This window comes from Ovis canadensis, chromosome 19 (genome assembly GCF_042477335.2).
Source record: "Ovis canadensis isolate MfBH-ARS-UI-01 breed Bighorn chromosome 19, ARS-UI_OviCan_v2, whole genome shotgun sequence".
In the NCBI taxonomy this organism is placed as follows: Eukaryota; Metazoa; Chordata; class Mammalia; order Artiodactyla; family Bovidae; genus Ovis; species Ovis canadensis.
This window is the reverse complement of record NC_091263.1, coordinates 64,246,986-64,269,317: the sequence shown is the minus strand read 5'-3', so window position 1 is coordinate 64,269,317 and position 22,332 is coordinate 64,246,986. Positions and strand designations below refer to the sequence as shown.

General features: G+C 39.0%; 1 protein-coding gene and 1 non-coding gene across 2 annotated transcripts in view; one reads left to right on the top strand and one right to left on the bottom strand.

Annotated features, from left to right (window-relative positions):
• DOCK3 (dedicator of cytokinesis 3) overlaps positions 1-22,332 on the top strand; it is a 291,789-nt gene that overhangs the window by 67,621 nt on the left and 201,836 nt on the right. The window lies entirely within an intron of this gene.
• Positions 5,090-5,161, bottom strand: TRNAC-ACA (transfer RNA cysteine (anticodon ACA)). The gene has a single exon. It is a non-coding gene; the product is annotated as a tRNA-Cys (tRNA).

Sequence of the window (22,332 nt, the reverse complement as noted above, 5' to 3'; positions counted from 1 at the left end):
TCTTTCCTTTAAAGGACACCTCTTTGAAGTTGCTGAGAACATTTCCTTCTGTTGGTCAAAACTCATTCACAGAGCAATCTCTAGCTGAAATAGAGACTGAGAATTGGTCTTTTTAAGATGGCCATATATTAGCCAAAAATGGGGAATTCTATGACTATAGAAAAAGTAGAGAATGAATACTGAGGGACTACTAGCAGTCTGCCACAGTGATCATGAAAAATTATTCTCATGTAAAGTTCTATTGTAGTTTTAATTATTTGCCAAATTTATTTGTGAAATAGTGGAATAATGCCTTCACCAACACTTCAGTATATTATATATCTGGAGAAGTGAATTTTAAGTAAGACATGAAAAAATAATGAAGTTGTTGTTAAAAATCATTAGAAGCATCCAAACTTGCATTTAATATGTTTTGGTAACTTGATGTGCCTTTGTGAGAGTAAAATATATTATCACTAAAAGTTAACATCATACCAATATGATGTCTTCTTTTACAGCAGTTCATCCTATTCAGACATATTGTGGGTAAATTAAGTTGCTATTTGAAGCAATATTATAAAACAGTTAACTTTTGAAAAATCTTTTATGTGTACTTTATGGCTTGTATATTTGCATACAAATTTTCCAGAGATATGGACAGACTTGAAAGGGAGAAGCTGTATTGAAAAGAAGACTACTGCAAATAATGATTTTTATATTTTATACCCCAAATTTGAAATTGCCATTACAATTTTTAAATTCACTTTTTAATGAATGGAATATTGCCCTTTTTTTTTGCCATTTTAACAAATCACAGTGTTTCTGGTTAATTCTTTTTAATCTATTGTTAATATGACAAGTGTCAAATGATTGTTTTTGTTATGCAAGTAGGAGGTCAGACATGTAGCCAGTCGAATTCAAAACAAATGAATACAAGTCTTTTCCAAATAACTTTCTACTAGAAGAGAATCAAAATCTGTTATATTATTAAAATTAGAGAGCCTAACAGTCTCCCTTTGTTTCCCTACTTAATTTCAGACTTTATAGTTTTTTACTTGATCTGACTTTACTAAGAGACAGTTAATTACCTGACTGGCCTCTGAGAAGTATACTTGAGAGGCAGAATGTATCTAGGTTAGCAATGTCTAAAGTTTAATTTATCTGATTTTAAAGACAAAAGGAAAATAATATAAATAAAATACAATAAACTATGAAAAACAAGTCTCAACATATGTGACTATAAACGTTAATATCTTTCTGTATATAGAGTGTGTAAAAGTCAATAAGAAACTAAGTAAAAAGCACTGCAAATTCTCAGTAAAGGATAAAACACCATTTATAAAGCATTACCTAAGGGAAATACTCAGTTTTACTAATAATCAAGGATTATTTGTAAATAAACTCTGAATGCAGAGTTCCAAAGAATAGCAAGAAGAGGTAAGAAAGCCTTCTTCAGTGATCAGTGCAAACAAATAGAGGGAAACACCAGAATGGGAAAGACTAGAGATCTCTTCAAGAAAATTAGCGATACCAAGGGAACATTTCATGCAAAGATGGGCTCGATAAAGGACAGAAATGGTATGGACCTAACAGAAGCAGAAGATATTAAGAAGAGGTGGCAAGAATACATGGAAGAACTGTACAAAAAAGATCTTCACGACCCACATAATCATGATGGTGTGATTACTCACCTAGAGCTAGACATGCTGGAATGTGAAGTCAAATGGGCCTTAGAAAGCATCACTAGGAACAAAGCTAGTGGAGGTGATGGAATTCCAGTTGAGCTGTTTCAAATTCTGAAAAATGATGCTGTGAAAGTGCTGCACTCTATGCCAGCAAGTTTGGAAAAGTCAGCAGTGGCCACAGGACTGGAAAAGGTCAGTTTTCATTCCAATCCCAAAGAAAGGCAATGCCAAAGAAGACTCAAACTACCACACAGTTGCACTCATCTCACATGCTAGTAAAGTAATGCTCGAAATTCTCCAAGCCAGACTTCAGCAATTCGTGAACCGTGAACTCCCAGATGTTCAAGCTGGTTTTAGAAAAGGCAGAGGAACCAGAGATCAAATTGCCAACATCCGCTGAATCATCAAAAAAGCGAGAGAGTTCCAGAAAAACATCTATTTCTGCTTTATTGACTATGCCAAAGCCTTTGACTGTGTGGATCACAATATACTGTGGAAAATTCTGAGAGAGATGGGAATACCAGACCACCTAACCTGCCTCTTGAGAAACCTGTATGCAGCTCAGGAAGCAACAGTTAGAACTGGACATGGAACAACAGACTGGTTCCAAATAGGAAAAGGAGTACGTCAAGGCTGTATATTGTCACCCTGCTTATTTAACTTCTGTGCAGAGTACATCATGAGAAACCCTGGGCTGGAAGAAACACAAGCTGGAATCAAGATTGCCGGGAGAAATAACAATAACCTCAGATATGCAGATGACACCACCGTTATGGCAGAAAGTGAAGAGGAACTAAAAAGCCTCTTGATGAAAGTGAAAGAGGAGAGTGAAAAAGTTGGCTTAAAGCTCAACATTCAGAAAATGAAGATCATGGCATCTGGTCCCATCACTTCATGGGAAATAGATGGGGAAACAGTATAAACAGTGTCAGACTTTATATTTTTGGGCTCCAAAATCACTGCAGATGGTGACTGTAGCCATGAAATTAAAAGACGCTTACTCCTTGGAAGAAAAGTTATGACCAACCTAGATAGCATATTCAAGAGCAGAGACATTACCTTGCTGACCAAGGTCCGTCTAGTCAAAGCTATGGTTTTTCCTGTGGTCATGTATGGATGTGAGAGTTGGACTGTGAAGAAGGCTGAGTGCCGAAGAATTGATGCTTTTGAACTGTGGTGTTGGAGAAGACTCTTGAGAGTCCCTTGGACTGCAAGGAGATCCAACCAGTCCATTCTGAAGGAGATCAACCCTGGTATTTCTTTGGAAGGAATGATGCTAAAGCTGAAGCTCCAGTACTTTGGACATCTCATGCGAAGAGTTGACTCATTGGAAAAGACTCTGATGCTGGGAGGGATTGGGGGCAGGAGGAGAAGGGGACGACAGAGGATGAGATGGCTGGATGGCATCACGGACTCGATGGACGTGAGTCTGAGTGAACTCTGGGAGTTGGTGATGGACAGGGAGGCCTGGCGTGCTGCGATTCGTGGGGTCGCAAAGAGTCGGACATGACTGAGCGACTGAACTGAACTGAATAATCAAGGATATAGCAGTTAAATCAGTGAGATAAATTCTGCTTCAAATTAATAAGTAAGAAAGTGGAAATTATCCTTTGCCATTCAGTTTTTGCTAAAATAAATACATCTATGCTTTGCTGGTGTATATCAATTTTTTGTTGGCACATTTGAATAAAAATTTGGGAAAAGTCTTCATTCAGATTCTTAAGACACTAGTAATTCTAATTCTGGGAATTTAAGATTGGGCTTCCCTGGTGGCTCAGAAGTTAAAGCGTCTGTCTGCAATGCAGACCTGGGTTTGATCCCTGGGTCGGGAAGATCCCCTGGAGAAGGAAATGGCAACCCACTCCAGTATTCTTGCCTAGAGAATCCCATGGAGGGAGGAGCCTGGTAGGCTACAGTCCACGGGGTTGCAAACAGTCAGACATGATGGAGCTCCTTCACTTTCAATGTTAAATATGGGAGTGGATTGAATTGCAGTTTCATAAATATTTCTATTAAAGCATTATTCACAATAACAAACATAAATTTACTTTCCTAAATGTGCCAACTGTAGTATAGTTAAGACATAGAGAGCTTACCTCTAAAGAGCTGTTAGAAAAATTTAGTTATGTTTCATACTAAAATGAACTTATGCACAATTATGTTACAAAATATAGCTTCATCTATATTCTGAAATCTTTAATCCAATTTTCTGTTAATGGGAGGGGTTCTGTTCCCTCCCCATAGTTTGGCCTGAGGCCAGACTATAATGGGATAAATAGTTCAGTTCAGTTCAGTCGCTCAGTCGCTCTTTGTGACCCCATGGCCTGCAGCATGCCAGGCTTCCCTGTCCATCACCAACTCCTGGAGCTTACTCAAACTCATGTCCATTGAATCGGTGATGCTATCCAACCATTTCATCCTCTGTCATCCTCTTCTCCTCCTGCCTTCAATCTTTCTCAGCATCAGGATCTTTTCCAATGAGTCATTTGTTCACATCAGGTGGCCAAAGTATTAGAGTTTCAGCTTCAGCATCAGTCCTTACAGTGAGTATTCAGGATTGATTTCCTTTAGGATTCACTGGTTGGATCTCCTTGCAGTCCAAGGGACTCTCAAGAGTCTGTTCCAACAGTCCAGTTCAAAAGCATCAATTCTTCAGTGCTCAGCTTTCTTTATAGTCCAACTCTCACATCCATACATGACTACTGGAAAAACCGTAGTTTTGGCTAGACAGACCTTTGGCAGGAAAGTAATGTTTCTGCTTTTTAATATGCTGTCTAGTTTGCTCATAGCTTTTCTCCCAAGGAGCAAGGTCTTTTAATTTCATGGCTGCAGTGACCATCTGCGGTGATTTTGGAGCCCAAGAAAATAAAGTCAGCCACTGTTTCCATTGTTTCCCCATCTATTTGCCATGAAGTGATGAGACTGGGTGCCATGGTCTTCGTTTTTTAAATGTTGAGTTTTAAGCCAGATATTTCACTCTCCTCTTTCACTTTCATCAAGAGGCTCTTTAGTTCTTCTTCGCTTTCTGCCATAAGGATGGTACCATCTGCATATCTGAGGTTATTGATATTTCTCCCAGTAGTCCTGATTCCAGCTTGTGCCTCATCCAGCCTGGCATTTCACATGATATAGAAAGTGAAGTCGTTCAGTCATGTCCGACTCTTTGCCACCCCATGGACAGTATCCTGCACCAGGCTTCTCCATCCGTGGGATTTTCTAGGCAAGAGTACTGGAGTGGGTTGCCATTTCCTTATCCAGGAAATCTTCCCGACCCAGGGATCTAACCTAGGTCTCCCGCATTGTAGACAGATGCTTTACTGTCTGAGCCACCAGGGAAGATAGCATAAAATATTTCTTTGAGCCTTCTTTTTGGGGGAGGGGGCAAGAATACTGGAGTAGGTTGCCATTCTCTTCTCCAGGAGATCTTCCCAACCCAGGGATTGAACCTGGGTCTCCTGCATTGTAGGCAGACGCTTTACCTTCTGAGCCACCAGGGAAGTCAAATATTTCTTTGAGCCCCCTTTTTTTTTGGAGGGGGCAAACATATAAGTTAAATAAGCAAGGTGACAATGTACAGACTTGATGTACATCTTTCCTGATTTGGAACCAGTCTGTTGTTCCATGTCCAGTTCTAACTGTTGCTTCTTGACCTGCATACAGATTTCTCAACAGGCAGGTAAGGTGGTCTGGTATTCCTATCTCTTGAAGAAGTTTCCACAGTTTGTTATGATCCACACAGTCAAAGGCTTTGGTGTAGTCAGTAAAGCAAAAGTAGATGTCTTTCTGGAACTCTCTTGCTTTCTCAATGATCCAATGGATGTTGGCAATTTGTTCTCTGGTTCCTCTGCCTTTTCTAAATCCAGCTTAAACATCTGGAAGTTCACAGTTCATGTACTGTTGAAGCCTGACTTGGAGAATTTTGAGCATTAATTTGCTAGCATGTGAGATGAGTGCACTTGTTTGGTAGTTTGAACATGCTTTGGCATTGCCTTTCTTTGGGATTGGAATGAAAACTGACCATTTCCAGCCCTGTGGCCACTGCTGAGTTTTCCAAATTTGCTGGCATATTGAGTGCAGCACTTTCACAGCATCATCTTTCAGGATTTGAAATAGCTCAACTGGAATTCCATCACCTTTACTAGCTTTATTCATAGTGATGCTTCCTAAGGCCAGGATGCCTGGCTCTAGGTGAGTAGGGTAATGGTGACCTCCTTCAAAAGGACTTTTGCAAGGACTGTTATATTCAGTGCCCCTGACCCCATGGCAGGCCACTGCGGACCCATGCCTCAACCGGAGACTCCTAGACACTCACAGGCAATTCTGGTTCAGTCTTTTGTGGGTCACTGCTCCTTTCTTCTGAGTCCAGGTTTTCTTTGTGCCCTCCAAACTGCAGGGAGGAAACACAGCCCCACCAATCAACAGAAAATTGGATTAAAGATTTACTGAGCATGGCCCTGTCCATCAGAGCAAGACCCAGATTCCCATAGCTAGTACCTCCCATCAGGAAGCATCCTTATCCTTATCCATCAGAGAGCAGACAAAATAGAAACCACAATTACAGAAGACTAACCAAACTGATCACTTGGATCAGAGCCCTGTCTCCTCAGTGAAACTGTGAGCCATGTTGTGTAGGGCCACCCAAGACAGATGGATCTTGGTGGAGAGTTCTGACAAAATGTGGTCCACTGGAGAAGGGAATGGCAAACCACTTCAGTATTCTTGCCTTTAGAATCCCATGAACAGTATGAGAAAGCAAAAAGATATGACACTGGAAAATGAACTCCACAGGTCGGTAGGTGCCCAGTATGCTCCTCGAGAAGAGTGGAGAAACATTTTCAGAAAGAATAAAGAGGCTGAGCCAAAGCAAAAACAACACCCAGTTGTGGCTGTGAGTCGTGATGGAAGTAAAATTGATGCTGTAAAGAACAGTATTGCATAGGAGCCTGGAATATTAGGTCCATGAATCAAGGTAAATTGGAAGTGATCAGACAGGAGATGGCAGGAGTGAACATCGACATTTTAGGAATCAGTGAACTAAAATCAGCTGGAATGGGTGAATTTAATTCAGATGACCAATATATCTACTACTGTGGGCAAGAATCCCGTATCAATGTAACTCGATTATCAGAAGTAGAAAATTTCCATTGTTTCATTAACCCACTGCTACATGTTGAACTAGGAAGATAAAAAAATAAATCTGTTATTTTAACAAATCTCAGCCACTCAGATAATCTAAATTAAATTTGACCCTAACTTAACTTTTTGATAACTATGTAAACACAACCCAGGGCATATCTACCTCAATTGAACAAATCAGTGCTTATTAATTTTCAAACCAGTAAAAGCTTTAAACAGAAGCCACTACTCAAAAATATCCTAATGTTTTGTGGAAGCCTGGCTGGGAGAATGTTTGGGGGAGAATGGATACATGTATATGTATCTCTTTGCTCTCCCCCTGAAACTGTCACAGCAACATTGCTAATCAACTATACTCCAATACAAAATCAAAAGTTTAATTAAAAAAAAGAATGCCCTAATTTTTTAAAAAGTTGCTCAACATCACATCATTAGGGAAATGGAGATCAAAAGCTCAATGAGTTATCGCAGCATACCCGTTGGAATGGCTATCATCAGAAAGATAAGAAATAACAAGTGTTGGCAAAGATGTGGAGGACAGGAAACCCCTGTGCATTACTGGTGGGAATATACATTGGTGCAGGCATGGTGGGCAAGAATCCTTTAGAAGAAATAGAGTAGCCCTCATAGTCAACAAAAGAGTCCGAAATGCCGTACTTGGGAGGAATCAAAAACAGCAGAATGATCTCTCTTCATTTCCAAAGCAAACCATTCAATATCACAGTAATCCAAGTCTATGCCCCAACCACTATTGCTGAAGAAATTGAAGTTGAACAGTTCTAGGAAGACCTACAAGACCTTCTAGAACTAACACCGAAAGAAGTTGTCCTTTTCATCATAGGGGACTATAATGCAAAAGTAGGAAGTCAAGAGATACCTGGAGTAACAGGCAAGCTTGGTCTTGGAGTACTAAATGAGGCAGGGCAAAGGTTAACAGTTTTGCTGAGAGAACACACTGGTCATAGCAAACACTCTCTTCCAACGACACAAAAGATGACTCTACACATGGACATCATCAGATGGTCAATACCGAAATCAGATTGATTATATTCTTTGCAGCTGAAGATGGAGAAGCTCTATATAGTCAGCAAAAACAAGACCAGGAGCTGACTGTGGCTCAGATCATGAACTCCTTATTGCAAAATTTAGACTTAAATTGAAGAAAGTAGGGAACATCGCTAGACCATTCAGGTATGACCTAAGTCAAATCCCTTACTGTTATACAGTGGGAGTGACAAATAGATTCAAGGGATTAGATCTGATAGAGTGTCTGAAGAACTATGGACGGAGGTTTGTAACACTGTCAGTGATCAAAACCATCCCCAGGAAGAGGAAATGCAAAAGGCAAAATAGTGGCCTTACAAATAGCTGAGAAACAAAGAGAAGCGAAAGGCAAAGTAGAAAAGGAAAGATATATCCATCTGAATGCAGTGTTCCAAAGAATAGCAAGGAGAGATTAAGAAAGCCTTCCGAAGTGATTAATGCAAAGACATAGAGGAAAACAATAGAATGGGAAAGACTAGAGATCTCTTCAAGAAAATTCGAGATACCAAGGGAACATTTCATGCAAAGATGGGCACAAAAGGACAGAAATGGTATGGACCTAACAGAAGCAGAAGATATTAAGAAGAGGTGGCAGGAATACACAGAAGAACTATATAAAAGGGGTCTTAATGACCCAGGTAGCTACTATGATGTAATCTCTCTTCTAAAGCCAGACATCCTGGAGTGTAAAATCATGTGGGCCTTAGGAAGCATCATTATGAACAAAGCTAGTGGAGGTGATGGAATTCCAGTTGAGCTGTTTCAAATTCTGAAAGATGATGCTGTGAAAGTGCTGCACTCAGTATGCCAGCAAATTTGGAAAACTCAGCAGCGGCCACAGGGCTGGAAATGGTCAGTTTTCATTCCAATCCCAAAGAAAGGCAATGCCAAAGGAATGTTCAAACTACCAAACAAGTGCACTCATCTCACATGCTAGCAAATTAATGCTCAAAATTCTCCAAGTCAGGCTTCAACAGTACAGGAACTGTGAACTTCCAGATGTTCAAGCTGGATTTAGAAAAGGCAGAGGAACCAGAGATCAAATTGCCAACATCCATTGGATCATCGAAAAATTGAGAGAGTTCCAGAAAAACATCTACTTCTGCTTTATTGACTATGCTAAAGCCTTTGACTATGTGAATCACAACGAACTGTGGCAAATTCTTCAAGAGATAGGGATACCAGACCACCTTACCTGCCTGTTGAGAAATCTGTATGCAGGTCAAGAAGCAACAGTTGGAACTGGACATGGAACAGCAGACAGACTGGTTCCAAATCAGGAAAGGAGTACGTCAAGTCTGTACATTGTCACCTTGCTTATTTAACTTATATGCAGAGTACGTCATGCAAAATGCCAGCCTTGATGAAGAACAAGGTAGCATCAAGATTGCAGGGAGAGATACCAATGAACTCAGATATGCAGATGACTCCACCCTTACGGCAGAAAGTCAAGAAGAACTAAAGAACCTCTTGATGAAAGGGAAAGAGGGGAGTGAAAAAGCTGGCTTAAAACTCAACATTCAAAAAACTAAGATCATGGCATCTGGTCCCATCACTTCTTGGCAAATAGATGGGGAAACAATGGACATAGTGACAGACTTTATTTTCTTGGGTTCCAAAATCACTTTAGATGGTAACTGCAGCCATGAAATTAGAAGATGCTTCCTCCTTGGAGGAAAAGCTATGACCTAACTAGACAGCATATTAAAAAGCAGAGACATTACTTTCCTGACAAAGGTCTGTTTAGTCAAAGCTATAGTTTTTCCAGTAATCGTGTATGGATGTGAGAGTTGGACTATAAAGAAAGCTGAGCACCAAAGAATTGATGCGTTTGAACTGTGGTGCTGGAGAAGACTCTTGAGAGTCCCTTGGACTGCAAGGAGATCCAACCAGTGAATCCTAAAGGAAATCAGTCCTGAATATTCACTGAAGGGACTGATGCTAAAGCTCTAATACTTTCGCCCCCTGAAGTAGAAATAACTCATTGGAAAAGACCCTGATGCTGAGAAAGATTGAAGGCAGGAGGGGAAGGGAACAACAGAGGATGAGATGGTTGGATGATATCACCATCTCAGTAGATATAAGTTTGAGCAGACTCTGGGAGTTGGTGATGGACAGGGAGGCCTTGTGTGCTGCAGTTGATGGGGTCACAAAGAGTTGGACACCACTGAGCAACTGAACTGATGTTTTGAAAACATACTTGGGGGAAAATGATGAAAATTCACCAAAATACTATGGAGATTAATTGAGGGGTTAAGATGTTAGATATCTTCTTTTTCTAATCTTTTTTCAGCATCTTGAATTGTCAGTACATATTATTTTGATTGTTAGGAAAAATAACAAAGCTTTCATAAAAAATAATGATACTTTGCAATAATATTACCGATATTCAGTGAGTAATATGTATGTACAGAAGCTTAAGGTAAGAGATGATTTTTCGATGATCCAATGAATGTTGGCAATTTGATCTCTGGTTCCTCTGCCTTTTCTAAATCCAGCTTGAACATCTGGAAGTTCACAGTTCATGTACTGTTGAAGCCTGACTTGGAGAATTTTGAGCATTAATTTGCTAGCATGTGAGATGAGTGGTAGTTTGAACATGCTTTGGCATTGCCTTTCTTTGGGATTGGAATGAAAACTGACCTTTCCTAATTTGCTAATTTTGTCATAGCACGAGCAAATGTATGTTAAATTCTAGGAAAAGGGCTTTGAACTTGGACTGAAATCTTGGTTTTTCACCTTCTATGTTAGTCCTGTTATTAGGTCCTAGTTCTCTGTCCTTGGGGAGGATTACAGTCAGTCCCTATGTGCTTGGGTGCTCAATGATGTCGACTCTTTTGTGACCTCATGGACTGTAGCCTGCCAGGTTCCTCTGTCCTTAGGATTCTCCAGGGAAGAATACTGGAGTGGGTTGCCATTTTAGCCCCCAGATGTGTGCTAAATTAGCAGTCTGACTCTTGGGCTACAGCTTTTAAGCTATGTAAGAGGGCCTTTTAGGGAAAGGCTTGGAGATGAGCATTTCTGTTCACACCATCTTCTACTGAGCCCTGTGGGAGTGGGGAGGGGAATGGCCACAGCAAATTCTTGCAAGCCCACTAAGAACTATTTCTTTGTTTGCTCTAGTCTGGTGGGTCTTGTGGCACAAGCCCTGTTAGCTTTCAGAGCTAGGTATTTTGGGGGTCCATTTCTCAGGTAGAAGTCTTAGAAGGTGAAGTGCCAGATGTGTGGTCCAACCTTTTATTCCTCAAGGAGGAGTTAAGAGTTGTGAGTTTCCTCTCATTTTGTGTCATTGTGCTAGAGGTGGGGTTTGTATCTTGGCCTTTCTTACCCATTTTAACCTGGACTTTTTCTTATTCACTTGATGTGTATGGGTCTCTCAAGTAATTTCTGGGCTTCTTTTGGAGGAAATTGTTCTGTGTGTAGTGCAGATTTGATGTGTCCCATGGAAATGCATTCAGGACCTTCCCATGTTGCCATCTTTTATCAGAACCCATGTACTTTTGGCCCTGGCTAAAGTATACCAAAGTCTACAATATGCCTCCTGTCCTTCAGTGTATATTTTAAATAAAGTATAAAAAAAAAGAAAACGTTAGTGGCTCAGTCGTGTCTGACTCTGCGACCCCATGGATTGTAGCCTGCCAGGCTCCTCTGTCCATGAGATTTTTTAGGCAAGAATACTGGAGTGGGTTGCCATTTCCTTTTCCAGGGGACCTTCCTGACCCAGAGCTCGAACCTGGGTCTCCTACACTGCACGTGGATTCTTTACCATCTGAGCAAAAGAGAAGGTAAATGGAAACTCAAGAAAAGTATTCGTCTAACCAAATATATTTTAGGCATGAAGACTATCTGCTGTGGTTTTAGCTTAGTTTTTTGTTTCATATATTTTCTCTTCTTGCAGATTGCATATGTGTTTTGATGGGTTTCAGTTGATTAGGCAGGAAAAAGAGCTCCAAATATTTGTGGCTTTTGTTGTTTAGTGGCTAAGTCATTTCCGACTCGTTGTGACCCATGGACTGTAACCCACCAGGCTCTTCTGTCCATGAGATTTTCCAGGCAAGAATACTGGAGTGGATTACCATTTCCTTCCCCAGAGGCTCTTCCTGACCCAGGGACTGAACCCTAATCTCCTGCATTCCAGGCAGATTCTTTACCACTGAGCCACCAGGAAAGCCCAGTTAGTTGTTTCAGTTCAGTTCAGTGGGTCAGTCATGTCCAGCTCTTTGTGACCCCATGAATTGCAGCACGCCAGGCCTCCCTGTCCATCACCAACTCCTGGAGTTCACTCAGACTCACGTCCATCGAGTCCGTGATGCCATCTAGCCATCTCATCCTGGGTCGTCCCCTTCTCCTCCTGCCCCCAGTCCCTCCCAGCATCAGAGTCTTTTCCAATGAGTCAGCTCTTCACATGAGGTGGCCAGAGTACTGGAGTTTCAGCCTCAGCATCATTCCTTCCAAAGAAATCCCAGGGTTGATCTCAGTCCCAGGAGAGTCTCCAAGGGACTCTCAGGAGTCTTCTCCAGCAACACAGTTCAAAAGCATCAATTCTTCGGCGCTCAGCTTTCTTTACAGTCCAACTCTCACATCCATACATGACCACAAGAAAAACCATAGCCTTGACAAGACGGACCTTTGTTGGCAAAGTAATGTCTCTGCTCTTGAATATGCTATCTAGGTTGGTCATAACTTTTCTCCCAAGGAGTGAGCGTCTTTTAATTTCATGGCTGCAGTCACCATCTGCAGTGATTTTGGAGCCCCCCAAAATAAAGTCTGACACTGTTTCCACTGTTTCCCCATCTATTAGCCATGAAATGATGGGACCAGATGCCATGATCTTCATTTTCTGAATGTTGAGCTTTAAGCCAACTTTTTCAGTTTCCACTTTCACTTTCTTTCTTTCTTTTTTTTTTAGTTTTTTATTTTTTAAATTTTAAAATCTTTAATTCTTACATGCGTTCCCAAACATGGACCCCCCTCCCACCTCCCTCCCCATAACATCTCTCTGGGTCATCCCCATGCACCAGCCCCAAGCATGCTGCATCCTGCGTCAGACATAGACTGGCGATTCAATTCTTACATGATAGTATACATGTTAGAATGTCATTCTCCCAAATCATCCTACCCTCTCCCTCTCCCTCTCCCTCTGAGTCCAAAAGTCCGTTATACACATCTGTCCATCAAGAGGCTTTTCAGTTCTTCTTCACTTTCTGCCATAAGGGTGGTGTCATCTGCATGTCTGAGGTGATTGATATTTCTCCCGGCAATCTTGATTCCAGCTTGTGCTTCTTCCAGTCCAGCGTTTCTCATGATGTACTCTGCATAGAAGTTAAATAAGCAGGGTGACAATATACAGCCTTGACGTACTCCTTTTCCTATTTGGAACCAGTCTGTTGTTCCATGTCCAGTTCTAACTCTTGCTTCCTGACCTGCATATAGGTTTGTCAAGAGGCAGGTCAGGTGGTCTGGTATTCCCATCTCTTTCAGAATTTTCCACAGTTTATTGTGATCCACTCAGTCAAAGGCTTTGGCATAGTCAATAAAGCAGAAATAGATGTTTTTCTGGAACTCTCTTGCTTTTTTGATGATCCAGTGGATGCTGGCAATTTGATCTCTGGTTCTTCTGCCTTTTCTAAAACCAGCTTGAACATCTGGGAGTTCACCGTTCACGAATTGCTGAAGCCTGGCTTGGAGAATTTTGAGCATTACTTTACTAGTTTGTGAGATGAGTGCAGTTGTGCAGTAGTTTGAGTCTTCTTTGGCATTGCCTTTCTTTGGGATTGGAATGAAAACTGACCTTTTCCGGTCCTGTGGCCACTGCTGACTTTTCCAAGTTCGCTGGCATATTGAGTGCAGTACTTTCACAGCATCATTTTTCAGAATTTGAAATAGCTCCACTGGAATTCCATCACCTCCACTAGCTTTGTTCATAGTGATGCTTTCTAAGGCCCACTTGACTTCCCATTCCAGGATGTCTGGCTCTAGGTGAGTGATCACACCATCGTGATTATCTTGGTCGTGAAGATCTTTTTTGTATAGTTCTGTGTATTCTTGCCACCTCTTCTTAATATCTTTGGCTTCTGTTAGGTCCATACCATTTCTGTCCTTTATCGAGCCCATCTTTGCATGAAATGTTCCCTTGGTATCTCTAATTTTCTTGAAGAGATCTCTAGTCTTTCTCATTCTATTGTTTTCCTCTATTTGTTTGCATTGATCACTGAGGAAGGCTTTCTTATATCTCCTTGATATTCTTTGGAACTCTGCATTCAGATGCTTGTATCTTTCCTTTTCTCCTTTGCTTTTTGCTTCTCTTCTTTTCACAGCTATTTGTAAGGCCTCCTCAGACAGCCATTTTGCTTTTTTTGCATTTCTTTTCTATGGGAATGGTCTTGATCCCTGTCTCCTGTACAATGTCACGAACCTCATTCCATAGTTCATCAGGCACTCTGTCTATCAGATCTAGTCCCTTAAATCTGTTTCTCACTTCCACTGTATAATCATAAGGGATTTGATTTAGGTCATATCTGAATGGTCTAGTGGTTTTCCCTATTTTCTTCAATTTAAGTCTGAATTTGGCAATAAGGAATTCATGATCTGAGCCACAGTCACCTCCTGGTCTTGTTTTTGTTGACTGTTTAGAGCTTCTCCATCTTTGGCTGCAAAGAATATAATCAGTCTGATTTCAGTGTTGACCATCTGGTGATGTCCATGTGTAGAGTCTTCTCTTGTGTCATTGGAAGAGAGTGTTTGCTATGACCAGTGCATTTTCTTAGCAAAACTATTAGTCTTTGCCCTGCTTCATTCCGTATTCCAAGGCCAAATTTGCCTGTTACTCCTGGTGTTTCTTGACTTCCTGCTTTTGCATTCCAGTCCCCTATAATGAAAAGGACATGTTTTTTTGCTGTTAGTTCTAAAAGGTCTTGTAGGTCTTCATAGAACTGTTCAACTTTAGCTTCTCCAGCGTTACTGATTGGGGCATAGACTAGGATTACTGTGATTATTTGTTCAGGTTGCTTCAAAAGTCACGTCACTGCAGCATGTGAAAGAAAGATTCTATAATATTAAATGTGGATAGGTACAGATTATCATTTAGGACACTTTTCTGTTATGCCTTTCTTAAGGAAGCTGAGTTTGTTATAAAGGAATTAATCAATCCTCACATTATTCCTAAGAGAGCTGGTTAATTTCTGTTTTAATGGCAAGGGAGCTGACATGTAGAGAAGTTAAATTACTTGTCTGTGGTTATTTGTGGAGGTGGAAATAGAATTTTGAGTTTATGACTTGTCGTATAACATGAACGCCAAAATGTTCTTTCAAATAATGCATTTTTGTGTTTTGATGAAAATGCTTTTTGCATTCTAATAAAACACCTAGATTCTAGTCCTGGATAATGTTTAATCCTTGTGACCTATATTCTGAAAAATGACCCCTCTTGTGATGAGTGAGCCTCAAACCACTCTTTTGCCCAGCTCCTTGTGAGTGAATGTTTGTTGTTGGTGGTGCCGTTCAGTCGCTCAGTCGTGTCTGACTCCTTGCGACCCCGTGGACTGCAGCACACCAGGCTTCCCTGTCCTTCATCTCCCAGAGCTTGCTCAAACTCATGTCCATTGAGTCAGTGATGCCATCCAATAGTAAATATTGCTGCCTTTTAATTTATAGATTAACAGGTTGAGTTTAGGTTAAAGGCATTTTCAAATAATCACCTTCAAATGAATGAAACTAAATTTTTGAATGGGCTTTTAAGCAGTCATTCTCAGTTTTGTGTCCATCTTATGAAATCATTCATTTTCCTTAAGAAGGATTTAAATATTTAAAAACAGTTTTATTTGATGAATATTTGGAAAATTTGTAGAGAGTCTAAGAAACGTAATTTTGGTTTGCTTATTTTCTTATGGAAAATTATTGAACTACCAGTCCAAGTATGTTGGTTAAGTAGATCTAATAGAATAAATAGTACCATACGACATATTATGGCTGCCAGTGGCACTTGACATGTATGTGTATGAAACTCATACCTTCCCGTTAAGCTTGAGGAAGGGTTTACTGGCTTATTTAGTGGTGACATTTCGTACTAAGTAGTTGGCTACATATAGTCACTGTTTAAACATGCCTGCTATTGGCTTGATTTCCCTGGTAAATGATAATAAAATTGTAAGAGATAGCTATTTAATCTATTAATGTTAGACTGTGCTGTGATAATAGATGGATCTGATTTCAAAATATTTTCACTAGGTCTTGAATTAAGAGGGACTTTAAAAAGCTTTGTGTGTGTATATATATATATAATTTAATACCTCCTCCTCTCAGATGGTATTAACAATACTCTATATTAACACACACACACAAAAACTGACTTTCAAAGAAGAAAGAGCCTGACTTACAGTCACTTGGCTGTTAATGGTGGAGTCTTCAGCTCTACAGAGTACATGTGCCCTCTGTCATATCATGAGACCAATGCCAGAAGTCATACCAAGCTGGTGGCTGATTTAAGGTTAACTGAGGTATGATGTACTTTGAGGTTTTGAAGCTGGAAGAGGTCTCTTCTGATAGGAAAAAAGCTGTGTGGCATAGGGAGAATTCTGGAAGACTCCAAATACGGCTTAGCATTAAGATGGGTTCTAGAGGATGGATGGAAGGGAATCCAGCTGGTAGAACTGAGCTGTTCTCCTTGCTTCTGTTTCCTAATCATAGCATCCAGGTAAACATGGCAGTAGGTTGATTTTAAATAGTTTTTATCTGATGTGATCATTTTAGTAGTTTTTATTAATTGGCAAAGGACAAGCACAACTTAGGAACGATCTTCCCCACTTTTTCTTGAATAAAATTATTATGCCGAGAAGAGTTGGGCACAAATATTCAAAAGTGGCACTTGGCTATCTTTAATTGTAATTCAGCGTTTGAAATTGGCCACTGAAATCCCCAAGATGAGGGTATGATTGAGTCTGTGTTGGAGTGATTGTGGCCCCAGTGTGACTGGGTGGCAGCAGCAGAAGTGGTATCTGGCCATTGTAACTTCCCATGGTGCACAGTGGAGGCAACAGTTGTCAAAAGCTGTGCTTATCAAGAGTGTCAGTATCTGCAGGGGCTGCTCCCCTCTCCTTGAGTCCTTGGGGTTCATGCTTCACATTCAGTCTTTATCAGCTTTCTGACTGACATTATAGTCTTGGCTTTGTTTTGTGTTTTTGTGTCAGACAAGCACAGTTCTTTTCTTGTATGGTTTAGTATTTTTATTGGTAATATTTTTTCCATTTCTTAATTTTACCTGGGATATCTGAAGTCTCATGAATGTATGGAATCTGAGCTTCACATGTATAACATTGTTGGAAAGAACATAGTTCTCATAGTTAAATATGCCTGGGTTTAAATCCTGTTTAGGCCACTCACGTGCTCTGTGACCTTGATGTGGATTTATAATTTCTCTGAGTCTCAGTCTCTTCACCTACAGAATAATGAAAACAAAACCTTTTGGATGGTTTTGCTATACAGATTTCATAGTTTATATAAAGTACCCAGTACAGTGATTGGTGGTCAGCGGTAGCAGTTGCTGCTATGCTTACTATTCACTCTAAGTAATGGCTCTGCTGTGTGTGTACTGCTAGTTTCTCCATGCCTCTGTGGATGATGGCACTTGTATTGCAAATTATTATTTCAAATCAATATTTAGTCATTCCCGGGACATTCCCTTTACCCACAGCAGAACCTGCCTTGACTGTGATCCTAACTTTTTACTCAAGACAACTGTTTCTTATTTGCTATGCATCACTTTTTTTTTTAAGCTGGTTAATTCATCATCCATTGTTCCATTTGTATTTCAGAATTTGTTAACAGACTTTGCAGCATGCTAATGATATTAAATCTATCTGAACCTCAAATTGCCTTTTATAGAAGGTATTTTGGGAAAATATTTGAGATTAGGAAAACATCCATGGTTGGAGAGTAACTCCAATTTAAAAAAAATAAGAAACTTTACTATCCATTGACTAATGTTAGAAGATTGTATTGGTGAGCACAGATATTTAAGAACCACAAATCGTCAAATCTCTATTCCCTGTGTCTTTAGCATAACTCCCTGTATAGTAGGATCTTTTATCTTGTGAGACAGAGTTGAGCTTAATTCATTTTGGCTATTTATGAGATGAAATTGAATAAAAATAAGGATTCTAGTATTTAATTGTTGAAATACAGGTCAAATTTTGGTAATGATTATACCACCACATGCTCGGTTGGAATATTGCAGCTCCAGTGCTTGGCATCCATTTTTCTATTTTATCTCCGTTACAGTCTGTAAATTCAGCAGGAAAGATTGCTTTTCTCCCCTCCCTTTGTTTTGTAGGTTAAGAAGCTGAGGATTAGAGAATTAGAATATCATAACCAAGCTGAGGAAGATAGAGTTTGTCTAGCTGAGGAGACAAAACAGGACTAGAATTTACATGTCTTGCTTTGACTCCAGGTTTTCCATTCTAAGAGATTTAGACTCAATTAAATTGAACAGATTTGAGTACTTGTTAACCATTAATTATAAAGCTTTTTTAATGAAAAAGTTATTTTTTGTTAATCAATTTTTCATTGTAATGTCTGGATGATACTAATACACAGACAAACTGTAATATTGTTTTGAGCCTTTTTCTTTGATATTTATACATTTATTTCATGTGTTTATATTCTAAGAAAACTTTGATACATGATATTGCAAGTGAATAGCTATTTTTGAATATAGAAACAAACAGAAAGGAAACATTTGTAGCTAGGTATTGATATTGAAATTAATTTTGTTTCAAGTTGATATTTAATATAAAATAACTTTTTTTTTAAAATTTTACTTATTAATTTATTTTTAATTTAAAAATCTTTAATTCTTGCATGCGTTCCCAAACATGAACCCCCCTCCCACCTCCCTCCCCATAACATCTCTCTGGGTCATCCCCATGCACCAGCCCCAAGCATGCTGTATCCTGCGTCAGACATAGACTGGTGATTCGATTCTTACATAATAGTATACATGTTAGAATGCCATTGTCCCAAATCATCCCACCCTCTCCCTCTCCCTCTGAGTCCAAAAGTCCGTTATACACATCTGTGTCTTTTTTGCTGTGTTGCATACAGGGTCGTCATTGCCATCTTTCTAAATTCCATATATATGTGTTAGTATACTGTATTGGTGTTTTTCTTTCTGGCTTACTTCACTCTTGAATCAGTTCTGATGAGATGGATGAAACTGGAGCCGATTATACAGAGTGAAGTAAGCCAGAAAGAAAAACACCAATACAGTATAATATAAAATAACTTTCTTTTAAAAACTGATATTTAGTGAACATTAGGTTTCCTCTTACTCTGTTAACCTCCATAATCTAGAACTACCTAGTTGGTTTTGCAAATCTTGGCTGTCCTTATGACTGCCTTATTCTAAAAATTACTCTGCTAATCTGCCAGAACCAAATGCTGGGACACTTTTCCACTGGGTATTACTATTATAAAAACAGAGTGCCAGTTTGTTTGCTTGTTTGTTTGTTTCCTTTTTCTGAGTATTTACATAGGAATACATTGTTGAAGTAGAACAATGTATTTCAGGGAAGGATTTTTTTTAGACAAATATCATTTCTTTTTACTAAGTCTGTGGCTCTCAGGTATTTTAAGGAATGCTTATATGTTGAATACCAGCCAGAATACCAGAATACACCAGATGGATCCTTTCAGGTTTTCATCCAAAAACTTTCTGATATTTGACAGATTGTTTGTATTATTCTCTGTGTCTTTATTAAATTTTAAGTATTTATATTAAAACATAAAACTGAGCAATGTGTTAGGGTAATTCTGTTTCTCATTCATTCACTGACTTGGTTCATTTAGAAGGAAGGGTTTCTAAATTGCTTAAATTACCTAGTCAAATTATCCATTCCATAATTTCCTCCCTTTATTCTCTTTTAGTCTGTTTGAAAGATTATTTTCAGATTAATGGTGTTTTTTATTTTTGTTTCGGTTTTATGGCCTCTGATTTTTATTAATTTTTAAAAATTTAAGTATATTGATTTACATATTGTGTTAATTTCTGCTGTATAGTAATGTTACACACACACACACACACACGTATACATTCTTTTTCATATTCTTTCCCGTTATGGTTTATCCCAGGACATTGATTGGATATAGTTTCCTGTGCTATCCACTAGGGCCTTGTTGTCCGTCCGTTCTATATGTAATAGTTTGTATCTGCCAACCCCAGATGCCCAGTCCGCCCCGCCCACCTCCCCTTGACAAGCACAAGTCTGTTCTCTATGTCCGTAAGTTTGTTTCAGCTTCATAGGTAGGTTCGTTTGTGCCGTATTTTAGATTCCACGTCTAAGTAACATCATGTTGTATTTGTCTCTCTCTCTCTGACATACTTCACTTAGTATGATAATCTCTAGTTGCATCCACATTGCTGCCAGTGGCATTATTTTGTTCTTTCCCATGGCTCAGTAGTATTTCATTATATATATGTACCACATCTTTATTCATTTATCTGTGAAAGACATTGACATTGTTTCCTTGTCTTGACTATTGTGAATAGTGCTGCTATGAACATAGGGGTGCATGAATCTTTTTGAGTTGTAGTTTTGCCCAGATTATATGCCCAGGAGTGGAATTGCTGGGTCATATGGCAACTCTATTTTTACCCTTTTGAGGAACCTCCATACTGTTTTCCATAGTGGCTGTACCTACTTACATTTCAACCAACAATGTAGGAGGGTTCCCTTTTCTCCATATCCTCTCAAATTGTTTGTAGAATTTTTTAGTGATGGCCATTCGGACTGGTGTGAGGTGATAGCTCATTGTGGTTTTGATTGGCATTTCTCTAATAGCTGGTGATGTTGAGCACCTTTTCATGTGCATGTTGATAGCCTCTAATTTTTTTTCCCTTTAGATTCCTCTTCTCTCTGTACCATATCCATTTGCAGTCAGTCTCCACTTCCCCACTCCCATTTTCTTAATATGTCTTTCGAAGTAGAGTTTTTTAAGAAAAAATATTTATTTTGTATTAGGTCATTGTGGTTATCTTTTAATTTTGATGTCCAGTTTATCCTTTTTTTTTAATGGCTTGTGTTTTTGGTGTCAATACTTAAGAAATCTTTACCTAACCAAAGGTCAGTCTGTGTTTTCTCCTTAGAGTTACAATTTTAAGCCTGTGTTGAGACCTGTTATCCATTTTTAATTAATTTTGTGTATGACAGAAGTCTAAATTAATCTTTTGTTTGTAGATATGCAGTTGTTCCAGTATCACTTGTTGAAAAGAATTTTGTTAATGTTTTATACTCATGAGGATTACTGTCTTTCTGTAATGTCTGCTTTGGGATCAGGATGATATGGGTCTCATAGAATGAGTGGAAAAGTATTTATTCCTCTTTCTGGAAGAATTCATGTAGAATTTATATTATGTTTTCCTGGAAGTATTCATGTGGAATTACATTAATTTTCCTTTAATATTCATTAAAATTTACCAGTGAAGCAAAAAAAAAAGAATATTATTTCCTCCATTCAGGGGAAGCTTTTGAACTCTTAATCCTGTTCCCTTGTCTATCTTTATGCCAATACCACATTGTCTTGATTATTATAATTTTACAGTAAATTTTGCAATTGAGAAGTTTGAGTCCTTTAACTGTTTTCTTTTCCAAAATTGTTTTGGCGGTTCTGAGTCCTTTGCATTCCCTTGTAACTCTCATATTCAGAACCTAGAAAAGAACAATGAATTTTTTCGCAGGTTTTTGTTAACTAGAATTTTATATGAGATATGCTATGCTATTGTTTTCATACTCTTGACCATCAAAGTAATGATATTTACTGACAGTTTATCCATAGATTTTTTTATCCATAGATTTTTTTTGTTGTCTCAACTTATTTTTTTTTGTCTCAACTTATAAGTGGATTTTTTTTTTTGTATTTATGTGTAGCCACCAAATAATAGAATCAGAGATATATTCAGGTGGAAAACAATAAAACCATGCACATCATTGATGTAAATATGTAATTTAACCTGTGTGTTCATGTGATCAGATTTTATTCAGTGAGGATACAAGGAAAATGATGATTTAAAGAAAAGTGTGAATGAAAATTGAAACCAACTTTTACAAATGAAATTGATGTTAGTGTCATGTGTTACTGTTTACAGTGGGTAAGCTTGCTATACATTTTAATTGCACCTACTGTTTGCAGTTATAATATACATAGTCCTTGCCCTTAGGAAGCCCACACTCTTACTAGATGGACCAGCATGCAGCTAGTAGTGCTATGTGATGCATGCTGTTTAAAAAAGATATGGAAAAGAGTCAGGGAAAGAAGAGAGAGGTTGGAGGGGCCACTTACCTGTGTCTGGAAGTGATAAAGAAGAATACCAAAAGGAGCAGAACCGTGAGCTTTCTCGTAGATAGAATTCTGGCTAGTGGAGAAGACGGGTAGTTTTCCGCAGAAGGAGCATGACATAAGAATGAAAAAATGCATGGACACTCAGAAGATACCATTG